Raw genomic sequence first — 25,573 nt, 5'->3', positions numbered from 1 at the left:
ATACGATATGCCTTTTATATGGTATTTAATTTCAACCTATTTCATTTTCAAATGTATATGAAGATGAATTTCATTATACATTATTCATCGTGCTCCACTGCACATTGTTCAAGTATACCGTATTCGAGTTTTAAGTACTTGACTTACAATTGATTTTGAATTAATGAAAAAATGAGATACTGTGGGAAAACTAATTTCATTAATTTCTGATAATTGATACAATGAAGGAATACAATTTATAATATACAGAAATTTGTAATTAAGGAAAATTCTAATCTCCTAAAAATAGTAGGAAATAATTATATATTCTATACTACAATAATTATGGAATGTAAAATATTCTCAAATCAATTTTGGCTCCCATCCTTATTTGGTAGGATCCAGTTTCCACACTCCTCCTCAAGTTGGATCATAGATGTTAATTATATCCAACTTGCATATGAAATCATTGAAGCTTGGTCGAGGTAGTCCTTTGGTAAAGATATTTGCAACTTGCTCTTGAGTAGGGACATAAGTCGTGCAAATAGTTCCTTCCTCAATCTTTTCTTTTATGGAGTTCCTATCAACTTCTATATGGTTGGTACGATCATGTTGGATTGGATTAAGTGAGATAATGATCTCTGCTTTATTATCACAATAGATTTTGATAGGAGGCTTTGCTTTGACATGCAATTCTTCCAGAAGTTTTCTCAGCCACAGCACTTCACATGTTCCCTATGCCACGGCTCTAAACTCGGCCTCAGCACTGCTTCTAGCAACAACATTTTGTTTCTTACTTCTTCAAGTTTCTAGATTTCCCCACACATAGGTACAGTAACAAATAGTTAATCTTCTATCTTCTATTGAACCTGCCTAATCTGCATCTGTCACTTCAATCTCCTTGTTTTCACTCTTCTGAAAAATAATCCTTTTCCTGGGGAACCCTTGAGGTATCTTAATATCTTGTAGACCGCTTCTAGGTGACTTTCTTTTGGAGAATGCATATGTTGACTTGCATGGCCCACTGTAAATGCGATATCAAGTCTAGTATGTGACAACTATAGTAAATTCCCAACTAATCTTTGGTATCCATCTCTTTCCACTTTAATTCCAGCCTCCTTAGGTTTCTTTTTTGGTTTCAACAGGCATACCACTTGGCTTGCAACCCAGCATGCCAATTTCGGTTAAGAGGTCAATAACATATTTTCGTTGTGAAACACTGATTCCATTTTTTGATCTAGCTACCTCAATTCCCAAGAAGTATCGTATTTGTCCTAGATCCTTCACTTCGAATTCTATGGCAAGACACTTTTTTAATCTTTCAGCCTCTGCTACATTGTTTCCTGTCAGAATGATATCATCAGCATATACAATTAAGATTGTCTTCGTCCCATCATTAAATTGTCGGTGAAATATAGTATGATCTGATTGTCCTTATTGATAGCCTTGACTCTTCAGCACCTTTGGGAATCTGTCAAACCACGCCCTTGGTGACTGTTTGAGCCCATATAGAGATTTCTTGAGTTTGCATGCTTTATTTCCATCATTTACCTTGCTGAACCCTGGTGGTAAAGTCATAAAATCTTCATCTTCTAATTCTCCATTCAAGAAGGCATTTTTAATGTTGAGTTGTTATAGTGTCCAGTCTAAATTGGCAGCTAAAGATAAAAGAACCCAAATTGTGTTCAATTTTGCTACTGGTGCAAACATTTCAGTGTAGTCGATGCCATAGGTTTATGCATATCCTTTTGCAACTAACTGAGCTTTGTACCGTTCTATTGTCTCATCAGCTCTGTATTTCAAATTGAAAACCCATTTACATCCGACTAGTTTCTTTCCTTTCGATAGGTCTAAAATTTCCCCAAGTCTCATTTTTTTCCAATGCTATCATTTTTTCCAATAGAGCTTCCCTCCATTTAGGAATTTCCAGGGCTTCTTCGATATTTTTCGAAATCTTAGTGCTGTCAAGATGAGATGTAAACGTACGAAATTCTGTAGATAGAGCACTATAGGACTGAATTTTGAAATATGATGGAGAGTACATGACCTAGTTGGTTTTCTGAGAGCAATGGGTAAGTCGAGAATATTTGAGGCTTCATGAGGAGCCATCATCGGTTCTGACTCTTTTGGTGCCTCGGATGTGATGGTTTCCTTGTACTTTGATTTTCGCTTCCATGAGTAACCTAGTATCTCTTCATTACTTTTTTTTTTCTACATCTCCCCCTGGTTGTAAGTTTTCTTCTGTTAATGGCATACTGGATGGTAGTGTGGAATTATTGGTGGGTGTAGACTCAAGAGAATTGAGGTTGAGATTGAGATCGAAATCTAGGAACCGATCTTCATGTAGTGTCTCCCCTTGAATAGAGGTTTTTTGGAAATATGGTGTATTTTCAAAGAAAGTGACATCTGAACTTACAAACGTTCTTTTTGTTGATGGGTCAAAGCATTTATAACCCTTTTGAGTAGGAGAGTATCCTATTAGAACACATTTAACAGCTCGGGGATCAAGTTTACCTCGACGATGAGAATGAATATGAACAAAGGCAGTACAGCCAAACACTTATAATGATAAGTTGGAGTTGAGGCGAGAGGTAGGAAAGAATTTTTGAAGTTTTTAGAGTGGAGATTCGAAGTTTAAGACACGACTGGACATTCTGTTGATCAAGTAGGTGGAGGTTAGGATTGCATCCCCCCAAAACATTTTAGGCATATTCGTCGTAAATAACAAAGCATGAACCACTTATAGAAGGTGTCTTTCCTTACGTTCAGCAATCCCATTTTGTGAGGAGAATCAACGCAAGAACTTGATGGAGTATTCCACGAGTTCGAAGAAAATCCCCCATGGTACTATTGAAGTATTCTGTTCCATTATCCATGCTTAAAATTTGAATTTGGGTTTGAATTGTGTTTGAATCATTGGGTAAAAATTGATGGATACAAATCGAACATCTAATTTATCTTTTAGGAGGTACACCCAGCAAACTCAAATGTGGTTGTCAATGAACGTCACAAACCATTTTGCATGAGTCCAATTGGGAATTCGTGAGGGGCCCCATAAGTCGATATGTATCATAGAGAATGGTTTGGAAGGTTTATATGTAGATGTTGGGAACGATGTACGTTGGTGATTTGCAAACTCACATATTTCACATTGAATACGAACGAAATTTTTATTCATAAAAATTGAAGGAAATACACGTTTTAGGTACTGAAAGTTTGGATGACCCATTCTAAAATGCCATAACAAAATATCACTATTTCTAGGAACAGATGCAGAATCACAAATTGTAACTTGACGCTGTTTACTTACATCAGTCTCGTCAAAATAGTAGAGTCCTTCACTTTCCTTAACACTATCAATCGTCTTCCTAGATGTAGTTCCTGAAAAACACAATAGGATGGAAAAAAAGTTTTAGCAGAACAATTTGAATTTTTCGCTAATTGGCTTACAGAGAATAAATTACACGACAATTTTGGAACATGAAGGAAAGATTCTAAAGTTATGGAATCAGAAATTTTGATACTCCCTTTTCCTGCAATCGATTACAGTGATCCATCTGCAATTTTAACTTTCAGATTCCCGACATAGGTGGAATATGTTGAGAACAGATGGTAAGAGTCCGTCATGTGATCAGATGCTCCTGAGTCAATGATCCAAGGGATTTTAGATTGAGAGATGGATTGTAAAGCTCTTAAAAAATTACCTTTGTGCGCCAGCGAGTTAGAGGGATTTTTTATGGATGTTTAACTTAACGATTGGAGGCTAGAAAACATTTTGTAAAGTTGCTCCATTTGTTCGGGATTGAATGCATCACTAGACTCAGATTTTCCCGTTTGGTAATAAACAGACGCCTGGTAACCACGATTTTTATTATTTTGTCTTGGCTTCCAATTACTTGGTTTCCCATGTAGATCCCAACATGTATCTTCTTTATGTCCTGGTTTTCGACAATGCTCATGCCACAATCTACTTCATTGTTGTTTTGAACCCAGCCTGGCTGAAGCTCCTTTAGAATATAGGCACGTTATCCAAAGCCCATTACCCGAATCATTTGTGCCATTATTTAAGCCCACTTCGTTATTAAACTTATTTGGCCCATTATTTTCATTTACTGGCCCATTACTTCCATTGGCTGGCCCAATATTAGGAACTCCATATTGTTTAGACCTTAGTCCATAGTTAGACAGCTTGTATTTGTTAGAGATCAGTCTAGACGCTTCCATTGTTGGGCACCCATACACACCAGAGTCACCCAACATGATTTTCCTTCAATCTTATTCCTATCTCACTTCTGCAAATACTTCCCACGGTAGAGAGAAGAGGACACTGCCTAAGTATCCTGCCACAAACCTTGTCAAGGTTGCGATGGAGACCTATGAGGAATTCAAACATCCTTTCGATTTCCAATTTCTTCGTGTAACATACGCTGTCCTCCGAATACTTCCATTTATCTACCGAACTTAGGTCCAGTTCTTGCCATAGTTCGATCATCTCAAGGTAGTAATTCGTCACTTCACGATCCCCTTGCTTTGTTTGCCATAACTTCTACTTGATTTCAAAAATTTTCGAGAAGTTCTCCGAGTTTGAATACATTTCTTTGACCACATCCTAAATGTCTCTTGTAGTTGGGAGAAATAGGTATGTTTTACCGATAGCAGGTTTCATGGAATTGACAAGCCAGGCAATCACCATCGAATTCTCCGACTTGCACTTCTGAAGGAGAGCCGCGTTGTTTGAGGCCGACATCTTGGTTTAGCCAGTCAGGTGTCCCAGTTTCCCTTCTCCGTCGATTATTAGTTTTATCGACTGCGTCCATTCTCTGCAGTTTCTGCCATTCAATTTCTCTATCGAGAGTTGGAAAGCTGAATTTTCGATCCCCTTTGTATTCATGGTAGAGATGGCTTCTACCTCTGAATCAGAGATTATGGAGTCCCTATCTATCGTGGCTGATTCAGTCATGTATTGGCTAGGTTAGAAACAAACCTGCTCTGATATCATGTGGGAAAACTAATTTCATTAATTTCTGATAATTGATACAATGAAGCAATACAATTTATAATAGACTGAAATTTGTAAATAAGGAAAATTCTAATCTCCTAAATACAGTGGGAAATAATTATATATTCTATACTACAATAATTATGAAATGTAAAATATTGTCAAATCAATTTTGGCTCCCATCCTTATTTGGTAGGATCCGGTTTCCACAGATACCATTTAAACCCGAAAGTGAGAATGAAAAACGACTCTGATCGTTTTAAATGGCAATCCTCATTTATTAGTTAAATGACTATGATCATTTAAAACAACCGAATCGTTTTTTCCTTAAAAAAAAGGCTCCTAACCATGACCAATATGGATTTCTATTTTTCAGGGACTGGTTGCGACTTTGCAAATCCCAACCACAAGCCTTCGCCAAATGAAAAACATTTGCAGTCATTTTTTGTTTATCATTTTTTCTTGAAAGTTTGAAAAAAGGGTAATATGATCATTTTACATTGAAGGCATTTGAGACATATCAACAATGTAGAAAATGATGATATGAACATTTTAACTTAAAAAGAGCCTTAAAACCTTATTTAGTATAAGTTAGATGTCAAAAAGTTTCCAAGAACTTAACAATACATTTTTAAAAGGGTAATTAATACAAAATCTCATCTTTTATTGATAGGAATGCATGTAAAAATTTACACTTAGCATTCCAGACTTCTTTGCACAAGAGTAGCAATTATTCATCGATCTCGAGGATAAGGATAGTCAGATGAGACCTACTAGTTAACGATGAAAGATGGTCGCCATTGTTTGCAATCATTGTGCAAATCATTCATATTGTTTCAAATTTGATGTTGCAATTTTATTTTATTTTTTTGGAGTTGATCATTTCCGTCAATTCGTTCTATCAAATATGGGTAATTGGCACAAAATATCTCTATCATTTGCTTTCATTGAGGAAACGTTCCTATTATTTGCTTTTATTGCGCAAAAGATCCTTATCGTCTATTTTCTCCATTAAAAGTATTGAACAATAATTAATTTACCCCATCTTTAAATAAACAAACAGAAAATAAAGAAATAATTAAAAATAAATAATTACAGTAAAGTCCTAAAATTCTCAAATAGTGAAAACAAGTTCCACTTAAAACAATTTAAAATATATTAAAGAAAAAAAAAAAAAAAAAAAAAAAAAAAGTCACACATTTTGGAAGGCAAAATAAACTTGAACAAAATCACAACAAAGTTTAATAGTTAATGCAGAGTGTATGTATGTATATAGCTCAATTGTTGGATAGTGCCACAATAGAACACGAAAATTAATTACCGGAAAATAACTAAATCCCTGGATGGTGGCACATGGGATGGGGAGAATGGGGAGGTGGTGGCGGTGGTGGTAGGGCGAGGAATTAGATAGGAAAGAAGAATCATTTTGTTTTGTTTTATTTATTTATTTATTTTTAATTTTCAACCATTTTGGCGGTGGTAGAGGATAGAGGATGGGTGAAGGGGTAGTAGTAGGTGGGATTAATTGGAAGATGAAATATTTTTCTTTTGATATTATATTTTAAATTGTTTTACATGAGATTCGTTTGTATTTTTTAAAAAATTTAAAATTTTAGCTACAATTATTATTTTTTTTATGTCATTTCTTTCTTTTTCTATTTGTTTATTTAAATATGAGGCTAAATTAGTGATTTTATAATACTTAAATGGAGAAAATAGAGGGTAAGAGCCTTTTGCGCAATGAAGACAAATGATATGGTGTTTTGCACTATGAAAGTGGACGATAAAGACGTATTGCACTAATTAGCCATATTTGACGGAATGAATAACGGAAGGAGAAGGAGAAGGAAAAGACCAACTCCACAAGAAAAGATTGAAATGAGGGCCAAATTTTAAATTTGAAATGATAGAAACGATTTGCGCAATGAATGCAAATGATGATGACGTTTTGTGCTATTACACTTTTTAAAGATTTCCACATTATTTCCCTCCTGCCTAACCATTGATCCATAGAACTTTCTCACTCGCCACCTCCATAAACCTACCATTCCCACCACCTCTAGGTACTCATATCTCTCATTCTTCTAGAACTCCAACATATGTTTTTATATGTTGTATGTGATACTTGTGTGTATAGATGGATCCGTTGGAGTGTTATTGTTACAACTATTAAATCAAGAAAAAATTCTAGGAGTTAGCATCCCTTGAGGCGAAGTATAAAAATACACGAGTGTAATTAGACATAGAAGGCTCGTAGAAGGAAGGGGTTAACTGTCTCCCTTCCAGACTCACAAAATCATTATTACATACATAGGTAAGTATTTAAAGCATAACTTCTAAACCAATGAATACAAAACACATAAGATGATATAAATGACGTATGAATATGTAACAAAATTAGTTACAAGTCCTTCAATAAATGTGACCACCTATTATTTTCTAGAATGACATAATTGCTCTAAAACCTTGAAGAAAATCTATAGAGACTCCCACCTATTAGAAGAAATGCTTACAAATTCAAATATTTCCCTCCCAGATAGCAATTTTCTCTCTTGCTCCTATTTGAGTATCAAAAACAAAGAGTTTATGATGAGAAAAATCTGGCTAGTTGTGAAGAATTTATTGGTTGTAATTGTATAGTCAACAAATTAGATCCTTCTGTGGGAAACTTGAGAAAAGAAAAAAATGAGCTAAATAGAGGTAAATTCAAAGGAAGCGAAAATGCTAGAAGTTAGAGTAGAAGAGCACGACGACGATATGATGAACACTTATGCGAATCGAAGTAATAGTGGGAAGACCTCGACAAGGTTACATGGCGGCATTTCTCTGCTCAACATCCATGGAATAGAGAAAAATCTTAATGCACTAACAGCAGATAATGCATCTCTGCATGCAAAGTTTGGAAGTTCAAGAGGGAATCTGCAAGGTTAATCCGGTGAAAATGAAGTAGAACCTATTACCAGCTTCTTCCGTAAAAATAGCAGCAACCTGCTGGTATAAAAAAAACTACGTATTGTATGCCGAAAAGAAAGGGAAGGAGCAGTGGATGAACAAACTTTCCTTAGAGAGGCTTGCAAATGAAGTAAACTCTCAAGATAGGAAGTATAACTAGCATTATTGTTGTTAGGGTCAAAGCGGAAAGCCTAATCAACACTTTATATAACACTCTTCTATATGAGGAACATGATAATCGACCACAATATCATATGAGTTGGATGACGATGATGAGTATCTGCCTTTCCCAAAAAAAAAAAAAAGAAAATTTAAGGAAGAGCCAATTTCGGATAATTTTATCCATTATGTAATGGAAAGGTGTAATGGAAAGGGTGATCCGATGTATCATTTGCAATTACATGATGCAAATGATGGTGAAGAATGTGAGCCCTGTACTCAAATGTCAAGGCTTCTATTTGACATTGGATAGACCTGCTAAGAAATGGTATATTAAGCTGTCATTAGGCTCAATCAAGAGCTGGCCACAATCGAAGCAGGATTTATTGGGGTGTTCATTGGAAGCAGGATGGGTAGGCATTTGCCACGAGGTTGAAAGATATGAGTAAGGGAGACGAGAGTCCCTTAAGTGCAACTTCGCATGATTTAGCGCTGAATTGATTGTTTGTGAGACGAGATTAGATGGAAAGGATAGGGACGCCTTACGGAATGGTTTGTTAATGGAAACTCCCTTCGTTAAGATGTCTGCGACAAAAATCCAACCCCCAATCATCAGTTGGTAAGTCTAGCACAAAATGAGATCCTGATGAAGGATATCATTGAAAATCCAAAGAAGATAGAGAAATGCTAAACTCTCAAGGGAAATGCATCGATATATGCACCCAAACTATCGAAACAACAATATCTAAATTTTGAGAGCCCAAGAGCAAAGTGCACGTGATCTCTCCAGCCCCCTTACAGATTGAGGCGAAGCATACCTCTTATTGAAAATCAGAAGGTAAAGTTTTGCAAAATTCGTCACAATAGGTATAACATATCAAATCTAGGTATTGTAAAAAAAACCCTACAGTTCTATTTGAAACTACTTATGACCAGATGTAGGTGGATCACCCTTGGCTACCCATGGTCGAACCTTTGTATGGTTTCACTAGTGACAGTTTCGTCCTAACATGACAGTTTATTTTGATAATTGCGGTAGGCTAAGAACCAACTATATTTCAGGGATATTTCTGATCATGGATAGCAGGTACGCTTAAAGCGGGATTCTTGCAAGACTTGCCCTGTCGTTGCTGAAAGCAGAAATATCCATTTCATTGCCTGTGCATGAAATTTGAAACTCGAAAATGAATAGCCAATGTCAAAGGTAATTAAGTGATTACACGCAAATGCTATCTTGGTGCCTACAGAAAAATGGCCTTAAGGGCTTCAGTAGTTAATACCACGCTGATGGTGAAAAACAAGAACATGCTTGAAAATCCTTGTTTAGAAAAGCAAGTATTTGATACTGTGAAGGGTAAATTGAAAACTTACCTGCCAATAAAGATAATTTCACAAGTACTAAGGAAGCATGAATAATGAAACAGTCAAACCATGGTTGGACCTGAAATAATGTCATAGTAGTGAGAACTCTTATGAAATCACGGGAACGATGAAAGGTGAACCTCCTTTCACCTCAAGTAAAACTTCGACGAAAGGTGAGCCTCTTTCGGCCTATAGTGAAATTTTGATCAAATCCGAGTTTTTTCTGTCTACAACAAAATTCTAACTAAAGGTGAGGTCCATTTCACCAAAGAAATACAGGGAGTAAATTTCACCCCCAAAGGTAAATTACAAAAGTTGAGTCCAAATTCGTCCACATGGAAGTTTGATGTCATAACGAAAAATCACTATTACTACATGTGAGATACTTGTAAAACGATAAACCACGACAAAAATCATGATCTTATCCTTTGTTCTTTTTCAATGACAACAAATATTGAATGAAATGTCATATTTTGCGAGTCACATTTTGAACAAACAAAATTGATTAAATACGCTTACACGAAGAATGATTAAATGTCAAACGAATAAAATAGAGCAAGCTTCGATAAATAAGATATCAAAAACAAATAATAAAAGTGATTACATGCATAAGAATCGATAAAATACCATTAGAATAAGAGGGCGAGACGGAAAAAAAAAAAAAGGAGATTTCCAAAAGTTGTATCCTACTGGTTAACTTAAATATTACCTTCGGAGGGGATACTCTCTCTGGAAGGAAGAATAGGAGCAAGTTAGTGTTGGCTAGCTCAACAATAGCAGTGTCCCCACTTGAAGGAATAGCCTGGGAATTTGTGGGAAGAGGAAGTTTGATAGGAATGGACAAAGTATTTAGAGCCTTAGAGGGTAACAGAGCAACTCGGGAGATAAGTTGTCCTCAAAATCTTCTTCAAGGGCCTCCAAAAAATCCATATTTCATTTAGGATAAAAGCTCCTAATAATATCAAGAATTTTATTCCCACCTTCGTGCATGGCTTCTTCGATAAGCTTGTCTTCGTGGGCACTCCCTTAGCAAGGTTTAACTCTAAGATAGTAAGCTTTACCTTGCAACTTTCTAGCTCATTACGAAGTCACCATACTCGCCTAGCTAATCAGATATTGGCATCTAGGAGAATCATTTCATTCATTGAACTTTCAAGATCTCTGACGGTAAGGAATTGCTCAACCTTCACCAACTGAAGCTCCTCCTTAAGTCTGGAAACCCCACTATCAACCCTCTAAGCTTAGGCTTGATGGTTCAATTTAGCTTGCTCTAAGTCTTTAGAGACCCTTCTAATATCGGCTATCAGAATAGCCTCATTGTTAGCATAAATCTCGACACTTTTTTACATCTTCTTATATTTAACTTTCTCTTCTCTACCTCCTCTAGTTTCCTTTATAAAGTGTCACACTTCATCTCCGAAGGCTGAACTTTTTTATCCAAACTATCAGTTCACAAAATGTAAATCTCATACTCTGTTTGCTGGTCATAGCGTATTACCATAGCTCGCATCAATCATTTTTTTCTTTGTGTTGGAGCAAGTTCCACTATGAATTTCTCTAGAATTGGTTAAAATAAATAAAGGCAAATCTCACAATCCGAGAGATAAAAGGAGAAAATGTAGATAAAACCATTGAATCTAACTCTTCAATCAAGCAAGGTCTGAATGGAGACCTGAGATTTGGAGTAGATTCCCTGGGAGAATGGGAGATTTTAAGATCCAAAATTTACTCGGACCCGCTTAGTATATTTCGTTGGGAAATGCCCTGTGTACAGGGAATTTTATCACAGTTCCCTTGGGAAGGATCCCTAATGAGAACAGGCAAAGAGGGATGTACGGTCTCCAATAGAGATGGCAATTTGAATCGTCAAAATTGAAAATCGCGGTTAATCGAACAGAATAGGGCGAAAAAAACAGAACCGATGGTGCAATGGAGTAGATATGATTTTTCATTTTAATGAACTGGTTCGTAACAGTGCGGGTATGGTATTTACGTCGTCGAACCGAAATCGAACCGATTACCCGCTAAAAAAAACAAAAAAAAACCAAAACCAAAAACAATTAAATTGATTATTGGGATTTACACTACTTTTCTATTTAGTCCAAAACAAAACCCCCCCCCCCCCTCATGACATCTACATGACTCAAAGGCCAACCCACTTACCATTACCCCATAATAATAGCATTAGTACGACAGTATATAAATGCAAATCCTACTCTCCACAAACCATAAACTTACGCACGGCTCCTTTTATTGTAATTTTTTTTCTATTGTGTGTAGAAAATTCTACTTATTCATCATACTTTAGAGCTTGTGCAACGTTTAGCGAGAAGGAAGCTGACGAAGAGGTACATTTTTTTATTTAAATCTTAGCTAATACCATTTTGGAATAGGTAGTATCGTTGTATTCTCTACTTACATTTTTTATTTATTATATAGGAATCAACTTTGAGTGTTGATCTATGCTAGTAAGACTTGTGGGGAAGAATGAATCAAGTAATTTCAATGCACAACAATTAAGAATGAAAAAAAAGTTTAGTATTGTCATATTTATAATATTGTTTGTTAAATTTGTATTTTACAATTGAAAATTGGGATAATATTTGCATTTTCGTTTAGAATATTGTTTGATAATGTTTGCATTTTCGTTTGGAATATTGTATTTTTGTTTTCATTGACTTTTTTCATAAATTATTTTATATTAATTTGACAGATGAACCTATAAAAAATTATTTATTTTCGTGGTTATTAACCGACTTGAACCGTGCTGAACCGAGATACGAACCGAACCGATTTACGTGGTTATGGTGTTGTTATGGTATGATCAAAAAATTGGTGGTGCCATTATGGTTTTGGCCGAACCATTGCCAACCCTAGTCTCCAAAGAGAAAAACCTTTGAATTGAAGTATCATATTAAATTAATCCGCACTGCAAAATAAAGGAAAATTCAAAAGCTGCCTAAAAATTAAGCAAGAAAATAAAAGACGAAAAGCCTAAATGCATATATTATTTTTGTCCTAGTTGATCTAATTCGATATTAGAAGTATATTGATTTTTCAATATTCGATTGATTAGTATAAGGTTATCGACAAAAAAGATTTCTCTAAGCCACAACTCACCCATGGTAGTTTGAATGTTGGGGGAGGGGATTAAATTTTACACTATAAAAAGGAATATTTCATTATTAATCATAACTTGAAATGATAATTTGATAGAAAATTCTCTCTACATTTTCATCTATGTTTTATAGTTTTGTCAACTTGATAGAAGCGTTATTCTTTCTAGTTCTATGGTCGTGTCCATAGAAAGAGACTGTGAGCTATATAAATTTTATCTTAGAATCGTATAGTATTTAAAGTACTCACACGAAGAGAAAGTAATACGACTTTAGGACAGCATCCTTGACTTGACTCTGCAAAGTTTGCTTTCCATCTCTAATCTTCTTATGTTTATGTTATTGTTGAATTATAATGTTTATGTTATTTTAATTTGTCATGTTAATTGATAATCTACACATAAATCACTTGTTTTTTCCCAACAGTATCTAGTTCAAGAAAGAAATACTATAGCGAGAGGTGGAGGCTTGGCATCAAATTGGAAGTTATTAGTTATTCATTTAAATACAATTCATACTAGTTAACAGATCGATTGCTATTTTAAGAGTGGACGTTCTGATTGTTTATTTCAAATGAGATTTGTGGATATGTTTTGTATCAGGTTTGACATAGACCGTCCCTATTATGTAATGAAAAGATCACAACCAATATCCATCTGGTTACTTTTGCTACAATCAAATTGATACTAGAGGGTGTGCCTAATTATACTACAAAACTACGAATTATTGATTTAGCAATTACCGAAATTTTGTTTTGCTGGGAAAGGAGCAATTCTTGTGAGTATATGATTATATTTCGGAGATTTGGTGGAAAATCCATAGTTGTAATATCATTCAATCTTTAACAACAAAAGTAGGGATGGACAAAAGTGATCAAACCAAATAGAACTGAACAAAACCGACTGGTTTGATTCGTTCTACAAAAAAGGTTTTTGATTCTTTAGAACCGAGAATCATTTGATTCTGATTCTCAAATTAAGAACTAAACTCAATTTTTGTTTATATATATATATATGAACTACACAAAAAATTCAACTTTGAAAATTACAAATGTGAAGTGGACAAAAAGGTCATTTACCATTACATTGTACATTATCACTTATCGGTGAAGCCCTAGATCTAAATTCTAATTCATTTATCTCCTCTTCAATTTTAGACACACAATCGCATTCCTACACCACAACTACCGTCCACCGTTACGCTCCTAAGACACCATTGTCACATGAATTTCTATAATTCAAGCATTAACCTTCGGTTCCTCTTCCTCAATGATTCTTTCCCTTTTTCTTAAAAAAGAATTTCTCGAGCAATTGCCGACTTGTCTATCTTGAATAGGAAAGAGGAATTTGACTCCATTTTAATTTTTGGTTGTACATTTTAAAAAAAATCACTTTTTTTTCAAAATTTTTGCAAGATTTCATTTTTAAATATTTTTGCTTCTCTAGAAAATTTAAATACCCTATTCATCCTTGAGTTGACAACATGAAAAAGTTGTACAAAAAGAAAAAGAAAAAAAAATGTGACTACCAATCAACTCGCAATAGTACTTGAACATTTTGAAAAAAAAGTTGAAAAACCCAAACCAAACCTGATTTCTCTCTCTCATTCAACATCTCCTTTGAACCCTATACTCACTCTCTTCTCTGTCTCATTCCAAATCTGAAAAGCCAACTAGTGGACTGGTGTTGAACAGTCTGGACTTTTCAATACCTCAGTAGCAGAGGCCAAAGCATTAGACACGAAAGCTACATTTTTAAAATTGTTTTCTGGGCTGGAAATGGTGGTAAAATTTTTGCCAATTTTTTAAGGTTATTATTGGCCTTTTATTTGGGGGAAAAATGACTGTTTTCTATGTGTATTTCTTCAATTTTAGAAGTTTCTATTTAGATTTTTTCGTTTCTAGCTGCCTATTTATAGGTTTTTTACTTTCATTCTTTTTGTTTTAGATTTTTTTTCTCACGTGCTTATAAATTTCTCTTTTGAGTTGTTTTTCTTGAATCATGAATGATGATAGTGTACAAAATTTTGATGTTTTTGTACTAGTCTGTGTTCTTCATACGGTCTATCTAGGGATACGAGGGAAATAAAGATGGAAAATGACTTTCAGGAGATGAGATGAGAGACATAAATTCCTAATAGTTATTATTATGGGAAAAATAAAAGGAAAATAATATTTTTGGAGAAAATGATGTGCTTGTATGATAACTAAATTTATGAAAGAGCCATCTAAATTCTTAGCTTGGAAATATGGGAAAGGTGATGCGCTTATAAATATTTCCATAGGACCTTTATTTCCTTTACCGGTGCAATTCTCGTTTTTACCATATTTATTTTGGAAGTTGTAGAAAGGTATAAATATCGTTGCAAATCGTCATATATTAATGAGTTCCGTTTATGTTTCATATAACTTTCTGTCACGTGCTTATAAATTTCTCTTTTGAGTTGTTTTTCTTGAATCATGAATGATGATAGTGTACAAAATTTTGATGTTTTTGTACTGGTCTGTGGTCTTCATACGGTCCATCTAGGTATACGAGGGAAATAAAGATGGAAAATGACTTTCAGGAGATGAAATGAGAGACATAAATTCCTAATAGTTATTATTATGGGAAAAATAAAAGGAAAATAATATTTTTGGAGAAAATGATGTGCTTGTATGATAACTAAATTTATGAAAGAGCCATCTAAATTCTTAGCTTGGAAATATGGGAAAGGTGATGCGCTTATAAATATTTCCATAGGACCTTTATTTCCTTTACCGGTGCAATTCTCGTTTTTACCATATTTATTTTGGAAGTTGTAGAAAGGTATAAATATCGTTGCAAAGCGTCATATATTAATGAGTTCCGTTTATGTTTCATATAACTTTCTGCATGTAACATGATTCTTTTAATGTGTTTGATAGAGATTAAACTAATGTGTCATATATTCATGAGAATAAAAAAAAAATTTATGATTTTAAAAAAAAGGGCATTGAAGGATTGCTATATAGAACTATTTAATTGATTTACAAATTATGGAAATTACTCTATACATAACTATCTTTTAAGTAAATTGTTTAATTTGTCAAAATGAAAATCTCAACAATTATGAATTCTCAACAAATGACTAATTCTCGACATATTAATTATGTGACCCATGTGTCAAGATGAACTGTCGTTCTCGACAATTGCTTTCAATTATTCTTGACAAATGACTGAATCTCAACAGATCGATTAGTCATCTATCAATATGAAATGTCGTTCTCAACAAATGAACTATTGTTCTCGACAATTAAAGTCAGTATTTCTCGACTTATATCTGCTTCTCGACAAATCAATTTTGCAATCATCTATCCACATGTCCAACTTTGGTTTATTAGAACCTTATATGTGTATTTCACATTAATATGTATGAATTATTATGACTTGACTTTTTTGCTTTCTTGTAGCATCTACACATGTTTGCTTTTCTAAAGCATCTACCAGGACTCCCAGAAAGTTCGTTAATACTATGATAAACACTATTTGGTGATTGTGTACTAAATGGCCATATTAGGGACTATTTTCCAAGATTTAAATTATAAACACCCTTTGGTGGTTGTATATATTTGTGCTTATGCATATTCTAGAATTGTAGTTTTTCGTTTACGCTGTGTTTACTAGATGTATGATGGATTTTACGCTATTTGTGATATGGGAACATATCAATTTATCATATATCATTATCTCTGCCATTTGTTTTGTATGTGATATTTGGGATAATGCGTTCATCCAAGGAAATCAACCAATCGTTCATTTTGAATTTGCGTATTGATTTGAGAATTTAAATGTCGACGATCAGATGATGTGGGCAAAATTTGCGTACGTCATCGACTATAATCATTTAATATAGTTTTTGCCATGGATTCATATGGTAACGTCTGTACCAAATGCTGTGCAACAGCATATCGCTTATCCATTTTATTTGTAGTCAAGTTTACAACCAACTATCAAGAATGACAAGAACCGCCTATCAAGATCGACAAGTATCACTTTTCGAGATATGATAAAATATTTTCATTGTGAACTTAAACTCGACTAATGTTTGCAAATAGTAACGAAACGTAAGTGATAATATAACTACAAAACTTATAACTTCAGCATTAGATCATGCAGGAAACAAGTTTGTCCTTCAATCGTAACACAAATCCGACTAGGATGATACTTGTCGGAACTACAATGGAAGTGGTTTTGTGTATTTTTTACTTCTATCATCATCCACATGAACAAACTTTTCCCATGCGACATGATGAATCTCAAATGATTAGTCGTACCTGAAAACTTGAGAATGCAACAATCGATATGTCGACATTTAATACCATGAAATGACACATTTAAATATTTAAATCCATATAATAGCAAAAGGTCAAACCAACAGTTGAAATGTCTATTTTCACATTTTTCAATTTTCGAATTCGACAGTTGAAATGTCTATTCCGACAGTTTTGAAATGTTGAGTTTGATGGCTAAAATGTCTAACCCTACGGTTTTTAATTATCGAATTCAACAATTGAACTATCGAAATTGACGAGAAGCATATACGTGGGTGATTGGAACAAATTCTTCATCACATTAAGTGTGGTCATCAATATTGTACTACCGAATAAGAAAATCGTCTTTCCAAATAATTTGCACAGTAAATCATTAAAGAGACAATCCTTGAAAATATTTATTAGGTTTGATTGGAAGAAATTATTCAAAACATTAATGGTGATAATCAATTCTCAACTATCAACATCTTCCCAAATAAATAACTCAATGCTTCTTTTAATATGAAATCCTTCATATTTTGTAGAGGATTGAATCTTTATTCAAAAAGATTTGAAAAACCAAACAAATTAATGAATAATAATTTTGAAAGTTTTGAATAAATACGACTATATTGTATTTAACATTTCAAAAATAGTAAGTTATAAGATAAAAATATAAGCAATTTGTAATATATATAAACCTCTCAAAATTGATGATGAATTCAATAGTTGGGCACCACGGCCTTCAAAACCACCATCACCTCACCAATATGAGCACACCACCTCCTGCAACCACCGTCATGAGTACCATAGTGCTATAACACCACCACGCTCACAAGACACCACCACCGCACCACCCACAGCACACACCACCACCATCTCTTCAATCTCCAATTACACCATACCCAACCACCACCCCTATCAAAGATTCCACAGACTCGCCGCCACCACCATAACCACAATGCATCGTTGCCGACCACCACACCATCGCCTATACAGTGCTACAGCCACCAACTCAAGCAACCGCATCGCCACACCACACAATACCGCCAGATCGAACTCGCGCCACCAAATCGCCAAACCACACCACAATGTTCGTAATGAGCGCTGCACCGCTGCAGCGAAAAAAAGAACCCAACCTCACATGTACCTCCATTTGAAGTTGCGATTGCAGCGACCGTCATCGCATTGTCATCATCGCTGCAGCGACAAGATCTACAGTGCCATCATCTGCAACGATCGAGTGCGAGCAGCTTCATCGCAGCATCCCACCCAAAAAACCCATAAAGCAGCAGCTACGCACGCCAGAAACACTACTGCTGTTGTAGCACCGACACTCACGCTGGGAGCAGCACCGGTGCTGCTGCATTGCACAAAACAAACGCCAGAAAGAAGACTGCTACTGTCACTGTGTGTGTTTAGAGAGAGAAGAGAGAGACGGGAAATGGGTTTGAAATTGATGGATATATTTATTAATACCTGATTTGTGCATAAATAAATCTCATCCTTAAATTTTGAATTTGAAAATTTAAGTACCTGATTTTATGTAATTTCCAGTGTTTAGATCTTCTTTCTTTGTGTGTGGGTCAAATTTATACGAAATTCATACGTTATAAAGAAATTTTAGATAAATTATTTGTTGTTCTACACGTTTTGAAGTTGTTGACATAGTAGTTTAATATTATCCAAATTAATAAATGCCCTCGTGGAATCTGAATACCAGAATGTTCCAAGTGCACTCAAATATCCTTTTAATAAGGTTTAATTTGTCGTTTTGGTTGTTATATTAAAAAAGATTAAGTCCCTGTTTGTCATCATTTAATGAATTAAATTATTTGTTACAGTAACAATTTTCGTCATATATTCACATAATAAAATATTCTACACATAAATCAATAAAATTTCTTTAAATTTTAACCACACATTTTTCAAAAAATACTATTCAAAACTATATAATTTACCATGATGGAAGAAAAACAGGCTCTAAGTGCTACAGCTCAAGCAGTCTAAGCAGAGGAAGATACTAGAATTTCAAGAAGCTGCTGTTGATGAAAATGGACAGATTCTAAAACACTAGACGCACGAAATTCGAAGGTCTAATTTGATGTATTTAAATTCAGATCAGATTTGTTTAATTCAAATTCAAAGCTACTGTTTTCCAAGACTTTATTTTTAATTCAAACACCGGAATTTCAAGAAGTTACTGTTGATTTAATTTTATTTACTATTATTTTTTTTAGTCACTCATTCGTCTGTATTATTGAATCGTTGTTATTAGACAATATTTTGTATGATGATTAAACTTGATGTTTGTGTATTCAAATTATGAATATGTTTTGTTTGTTAGTTTGGACTTTTATAATTAATTTTATTATACAATATTTTATTTGACGATTGATAATTTGAACTTGCTAAAAGTTTGATGTTCATTTTTTTATTTAAACATAAATTACTAACTTATGAATATGGTGATAAATTTTAATTTATATTTATCATTTGAAGTTTTAAATAGTGGAATTAAACTAAATCAAATCAATCCAAAATCGAAAGATTTGGCTCCAATTTGATTCCATATCATTAATTCTTTTATGAAAAAAATTATTGGCTCATGATTCGGTTCTCTTAGAAGCGGAACCAAAAAATAGAAACATACCGCCCCTAAAAGAAGCTATTCAATGAAAAAACTAATTGGTATTTTGTTCGACATTAGCTATTTAACCTATGTTTGGCAACCATTATTTGAAAACTCTTTTATCTTTATATTCATTTTCAACCATATATTCATACAATAAAATATTCTGCACGTAAATCCAAAATTTTACTTTACCTTTTAACCACACATTCTCCTAAAAATTACTTTTCAAAATATTGTTTTGACCACATAATAGCACCATCAAACGAGAGCTTAGTATATCGACCCATGTTTGACCCCCATTTTTTAAAATGAAAATAGGTGAAATAATACTTTTATGAAAAATGAGTGATTAAAAAGAAGGAAAAAAATTTTGTTTACGTATAATATTATTTTATAGAAGATTGTGTAGTTAGAAATAGGAGAGATAAATACGAAGTAAAATTTAATGAGGATCAAATAGGACTGATATAAACTTGAAAAATAATAAATAATAAAAACTATTGGACAGCAAGCAAAAGAACCATGTCCCGAAGCATAGCATTTCCTAGGTTCAAAGTCCACCTTGAAATTTTGGGGATGTTAGGCCAATTTTAAAATGGGTTCTTTAAATATTAAAAATACATAATGATTAACGATGCTAAAATTTTATTAAATAAAATATTCAAAATCTAAAAATAATAATATAAAACGTTTCAAATAATTTGAAATATTACGAATTTACATCTCTTAATCTATTCATTTTTCTACAACCATCCAATTGACCATAGTTAATTACTTAAACCAAATAAGATAAAGCATCGAATTATATATATATATATATAGGGGGGGTATGCTGTTTTAAATGGCTGTTAATTATGCTGTTTTGTTCAAACTTTTTTACTTTTAATAGCTTTAATACTACTCAGTACTCTCCTTAGTTTTCTATAAATCTTTCTTAAGAATCATATATAAATTCCCTTTTTTTTTCATCACCTATGACATATAAATTTGAACCTTATTCCTTTTTATAAGGTTACCCGTGGCACTCCCTTATAAAAATTTTAGATTAATTTTTTACCTTTCCCCAGCATCTCTAGAAAACACCAAAAGGCTCACTCCGGCCAAAAATTTTCATTCATCTGGGTCACTCAAGATTAACCTAAAAACAGTATGACTTCTAGAAATCAAGTTATACTTTTATTATATGCATAGGATGAAATGAGAAACATAACAAATATTTACTTAAAAACATAAACATAAACACAAGAGAACATAAATTAGGGATTTATAAATTCATCTTTTGAAAAGATTTACAACTAAGGATTTTCCTTTCGGGAAGTCCCTAAAGTTCTAAAATAAATTTAAGAAAGTAAAAGAATACCTTGAATATTCACAAGAGTATTTCAGCTATACAATAATTTTTGGATTGAGAATTTTTCTAGAGAAGAGGTCTCAAAAGGTTTTTTGATTGCAGAGAGTACACAGGTTGTAGACTTCTGCTTAAACCAAATGAAACTCGTTCCTTAAATAGAAAAATTCTTGGGAGCAAAAAGTCTAAACTACCCCTGAGAAAGGCACACGTTTCACCGAGAAACTTCTGACCATTCTAACAAGTGGTAATAATTTTTATGTCTTTTTGCTAAAATTTCTAAAGGTCTACAGTTGGGAATCTTTCTTTTGCAAGATTTCCACCAACTTTACAAAAAAGTCTATCAAATGTCTAAAAATTCAAATGGGAATCTTTTCTTTTTCAAAAAGTCCCGACACCTTTTCTAATAATACAGCAATGATATAACTTTTTTCTAAAAGTCTACAGTATAATGATAAAAAGTCTTCAATCTTTTCTTCTTTTCTTCTTTCAGTTTTGTCTTTTTATGCATTATTGAGGATTTTTATCTTGTATCAAGATTGTGGCGTGCCACTGATAAAAATGACATTCCACTGTCTGAATTATTGTATCCTTCGTTCTGTGGATCTTCGTCTTCATCTGAAAGTTTGGAATTATTGGCTTCATCTTTATCTTTTTGATCTGGGCATTCTGAAATTTCTTTTTCTTCTTCATGGTTCTTTTTTAAGATTGTCTCAAATGCTTGATTAATTGCTTCTCTAATTTGTTCTTTCAATCCTTCATCATTTTTCTTCTTCTTAATCTTTTTCTTTTTTTCTGGAAGAAGTTTCTTCATCTTTTTTGGATTGCTTCTAAAATTATTCAATTTTTTCAAAAATCTTTTCTAAGAAAACAGTATCTGGATTAGGATCTTGTGATTCTTGAAGAAATAAACAGTCTTCGCTATCTTGGACTATCATTTTTTCTTTTCCCTTACAGGACTGAATTTCTTGGGCTTGTGAAAATTCTGGATTATTTGAAAAATGTTCTGGAGAAAAATGATCTGGTGGACTGTATTTGACTAGGTAATCAAATTTTCCACTGGGCTGTCCTAAAAGATCCCAAATTTCTTTACCCTTTTCTGTAGCAGATTTATTAGTCTGTTGAGTCTGATTATCTAATTTAGTAGAGGAATCAACAGTCCCTTAAGTCCATTGGGCTTTTGGTAAGTCCACAACATTCAACGGATTTGATAAGTTTTTACCAGCTACCGTTTGGGCTGGACTAGCTATGAACTTCTTGGGCTCCATAGTACCTGTTGGATAATGGACTTTTAGGTCCAAAATCTCTTTTTCAAGTTGAGCCACTTTCTTTTGGAGTTGGATTCTTTCTATTGAAAGGTTCTGGTTGACTTCATTGATAACTTTGTAATTTCTCTGCATACACTCACAATGTTGGCATAAAATATTCTGGTCTTTACTTGGAGAGAAGTCTAATGGAGGGTCTGAGTAATTCTTTAAAGAAGGAGATAAATAAAAATTTATTCCTATCTATTGTCTTGCTACATCTAATGCTTCTTGAAAATTTGTAAAACCTTTGTAAAGAGGATCTGGAAAATCTTTAATACAATCTAAAACTTCTATCCAAGAATGGAAAATTCCTGGATTTTTACCTTTGATAACAACATAGAATTTAAATCTTTGCTTGTTATGGTTAAAATGTTCTGATAATACATTCATGCATGCAAGAAAATATTTTTGGTCTTTTGAATTCTTATTATAGGAAATCCATAAATTGTCTAAAATACATTTCTCTTCTCTAAATAAAGAAATATGCGGTAAAATTTTAAAAGAAATATTACTATTGGGAAAAACTATAAGTTCTTGGTTTCCAAACCTTAATCTGTCTTGTAACATTGGTCCGTTCTGATTAAATGGAGTCTGTGGTAAAGATCTTGATGCAAATGAGTTCCCAGGTGGAATTCCTGGTCTTATAAGTTTTGGTCTTGTCATCTGTATAACAAGATTATGTTAAACAAGTTTAATAATTTCTATCTATTATTATTCTATTTAATATATATGCTGCTTTATTATTACTACCTTTAATATGTTCGAATTCTACATTAATTCCTGTATTTGTAATTCTATCTACAAAATTTAACCACCTTCTTCTACTACTTCTTTTTTAGTCTATTTTCATTATATTAACAAAAGAAACTATGGCTACACAGTCTGTTCTTATAGTTATTTCTTTCTTAGATATAATAAACAATTCAAAGCTATCTAATGCATAATTTATAGCTAATAATTCTGCATCTATGCTACTTAAATTTCCTTTTTTCTTTATAGTTTCCACTATTGTACCTACAAATTCTTTCTGTACTTTTATCAGTATATTTATTGGGTTTGCATATTAGTATAGCTCCCCATCCTGTCATACTTCCATCTGTTTCTATGATTAAGTATTCTGAATCTAATGGCATAGCTAATTTTGGTAAAGTTTTTATTTTTTCTTTTATTTGTTGGACTAATTTTATGTCTTCTTAATTAAAAAATCTTTGTCCTGTAGAAGATGTCTTAACACATAAAGGTCCTGCTATTTTTCCCAAATCTTTTATAAATGGTCTAGCGTAATTTACTAATTCTAAAAATTTTAGGATTTGTTTTAAATCTTCAAGTTTGTCTGGAAATTCTAAAGCTTTCTTAGCAATATGGGGTTGTAACTTAATTTTACCTTCTCCTATATTAACTCCTAGAAAATCTATAAATTCTTTAAATAGAATCATTTTCTTTTTACTAATTATTAATCCATGTTTAATAAATTCTGAAAATACTATTTGTAAATATCCTCTATGTTCTTGTTTATTTTTACTAAATACTAAAATATCATCTATGTATACTATTACAAACTTACTATGTTTATTAAAAATACTTTCCATTTTTCTTTGGAAAATACTTAGTGCATTCTTAATTCCAAATGGCATTACTATCCATTCAAAATGTCCTTCTGGGCAGGTAAAAGCTGTCCATTTAATACTTTCTGGATGCATTTTCACTTGCCAAAATCCTGACTTTAAATCAAATTTACTAAAAATTTACAGTCTCGTATTTTATTTATTAACACTGTCTTATCTGGTATGTTATAAGCATAATCTATAGTATTATCATTAAGTCTTTTATAATTAATAACCATTCTACTTTTTCCTCTAACAATTTCTGAATGTTTTCTAATTATAAAGACTGCTGATCTATGAGAACTATCTGATTTTCTAATTACTCATAATTCCAAGAGTTCTTTTATATGTATTTTAAAATCTTCTAAGTCTAAATTTGTTGCTTCTATATTCTTATTTTTAATTATGTATTCTGGATTCTTGATTTTTAATTCACGTAATATTTTATCTTTCTCCCAGTATTTTAAAACATTTTCTCCTATTATTTTCATCTTTTCTAATCTAGAAATTAAATTTTCTATTTCTTGTTCTGTTATTAACATATAATAGATTTTTTCATTATCAATTAGTTCTATAGTTCCAAAATCTAAGTTATCTTCTTCTAAAATTTCAGAATTTATTTCTTCTAAATTATCTTCTTCTATCAATTGACATTTTCTTTCTTTTTCACATTTACAATTATAATTATTACTGCCACTACTTCCACCACGCTTCTCTATGCACTCTGATGGAAAATAAGTAATCTGTGTTGGTGTAAATAATGTATGTTTTTGTAAATGTAAAAAAATTTTAGTAATTGTAACACTTCCATTGTCTTTTAATAAAAAGCTTAATCCTATAATAAAAATCCGTGTCTTTAATATTTAAAGGTCTAACTCAAACTGATTCTTTTGGTAAGGTATATTCAATACTTCTACCACAATTTGTCTCAAAACTAATCTTACTATTTGATTGTAATAGTTCTGTGTAAGTATAAAGTTCTCCATCCATTTGTTGTGCTTCTATTGGTTTATCTGAGTATGTTATATATTGTTCTGGAATTAATTTCTTATTAATGATACAATTACTACATCCTGAGTATATCAAACCTAAACATTTTATTTCATATTGTCCTATTCTTATATAACATTTTACCTTAATACTTTTAAATTTTTCTGGATTACATATTACATGAACATATTATTTTTCTTTATATTCTGTACTTTGACTTTGTTCTTCTATTTCTATTGTTTTTCCCTTATTATTATATTCTAACATTTCTATTTTATTTATTATAAATTTCTGCATTTCTTCTAAACCTTCTATTCTTTTTCTGAGAATTTTTATTTCTGAAATTTCAATTCTTTCTTTTAAAGTTTCTGAATTGATTTCTTCTTTTTCAATAAGATTCTTTTCTTCTAAACATTTTATACATGCTTCTTTATAACATTCTAAGCATTTGACTCTAAATTTTCTTACAGGATACCAATTACATAAATAACAAGCTATATTATCTGCTCCTTTATATTTTTGTCAATTATGTAAACATTCTATAATTACATTATTCATTAAATTTAGTTCTTCTTCTGATTCCGATTCTTCTTGTAGTCTTATATTAGAGAATTCATCTATTATTTCATAATCAGATTCTTTATTTACTTCTAAATTTTTATCTTCTGTTGATATAATACTATAAATAGATTTTTTATCTGAAATATATTTATCTAATTGTATTAAATTTTCATTAGTGCATTCTATTAATGTACTTTTCTTATCATATTTATTTATTCTTTTTGGACAAGTCTTAGATAAATGTTCATTACTATTACAAACATAACAACTAAGTCTATTTAATATAAGTTT

General features: G+C 32.5%; 1 long non-coding RNA gene across 1 annotated transcript; it reads right to left on the bottom strand.

The window, feature by feature from the left end:
* Nucleotides 1-3,123: 3,123 nt before the first annotated feature.
* Nucleotides 3,124-4,146, bottom strand: LOC111370357. Its single transcript, XR_002698388.1, has 2 exons — nucleotides 3,684-4,146; nucleotides 3,124-3,360 (listed from the first exon to the last, which is right to left on the bottom strand). It is a non-coding gene; the product is annotated as an uncharacterized LOC111370357 (long non-coding RNA).
* Between the last annotated feature and the right edge of the window lie 21,427 nt (nucleotides 4,147-25,573).

The sequence above is a fragment of the Olea europaea genome, chromosome 21 (genome assembly GCF_002742605.1).
Source record: "Olea europaea var. sylvestris chromosome 21, O_europaea_v1, whole genome shotgun sequence".
Lineage (NCBI taxonomy): Eukaryota > Viridiplantae > Streptophyta > Magnoliopsida > Lamiales > Oleaceae > Olea > Olea europaea.
Note: the sequence above shows the minus strand (reverse complement) of the source record. Positions and strands in the feature narration are given on the sequence as shown.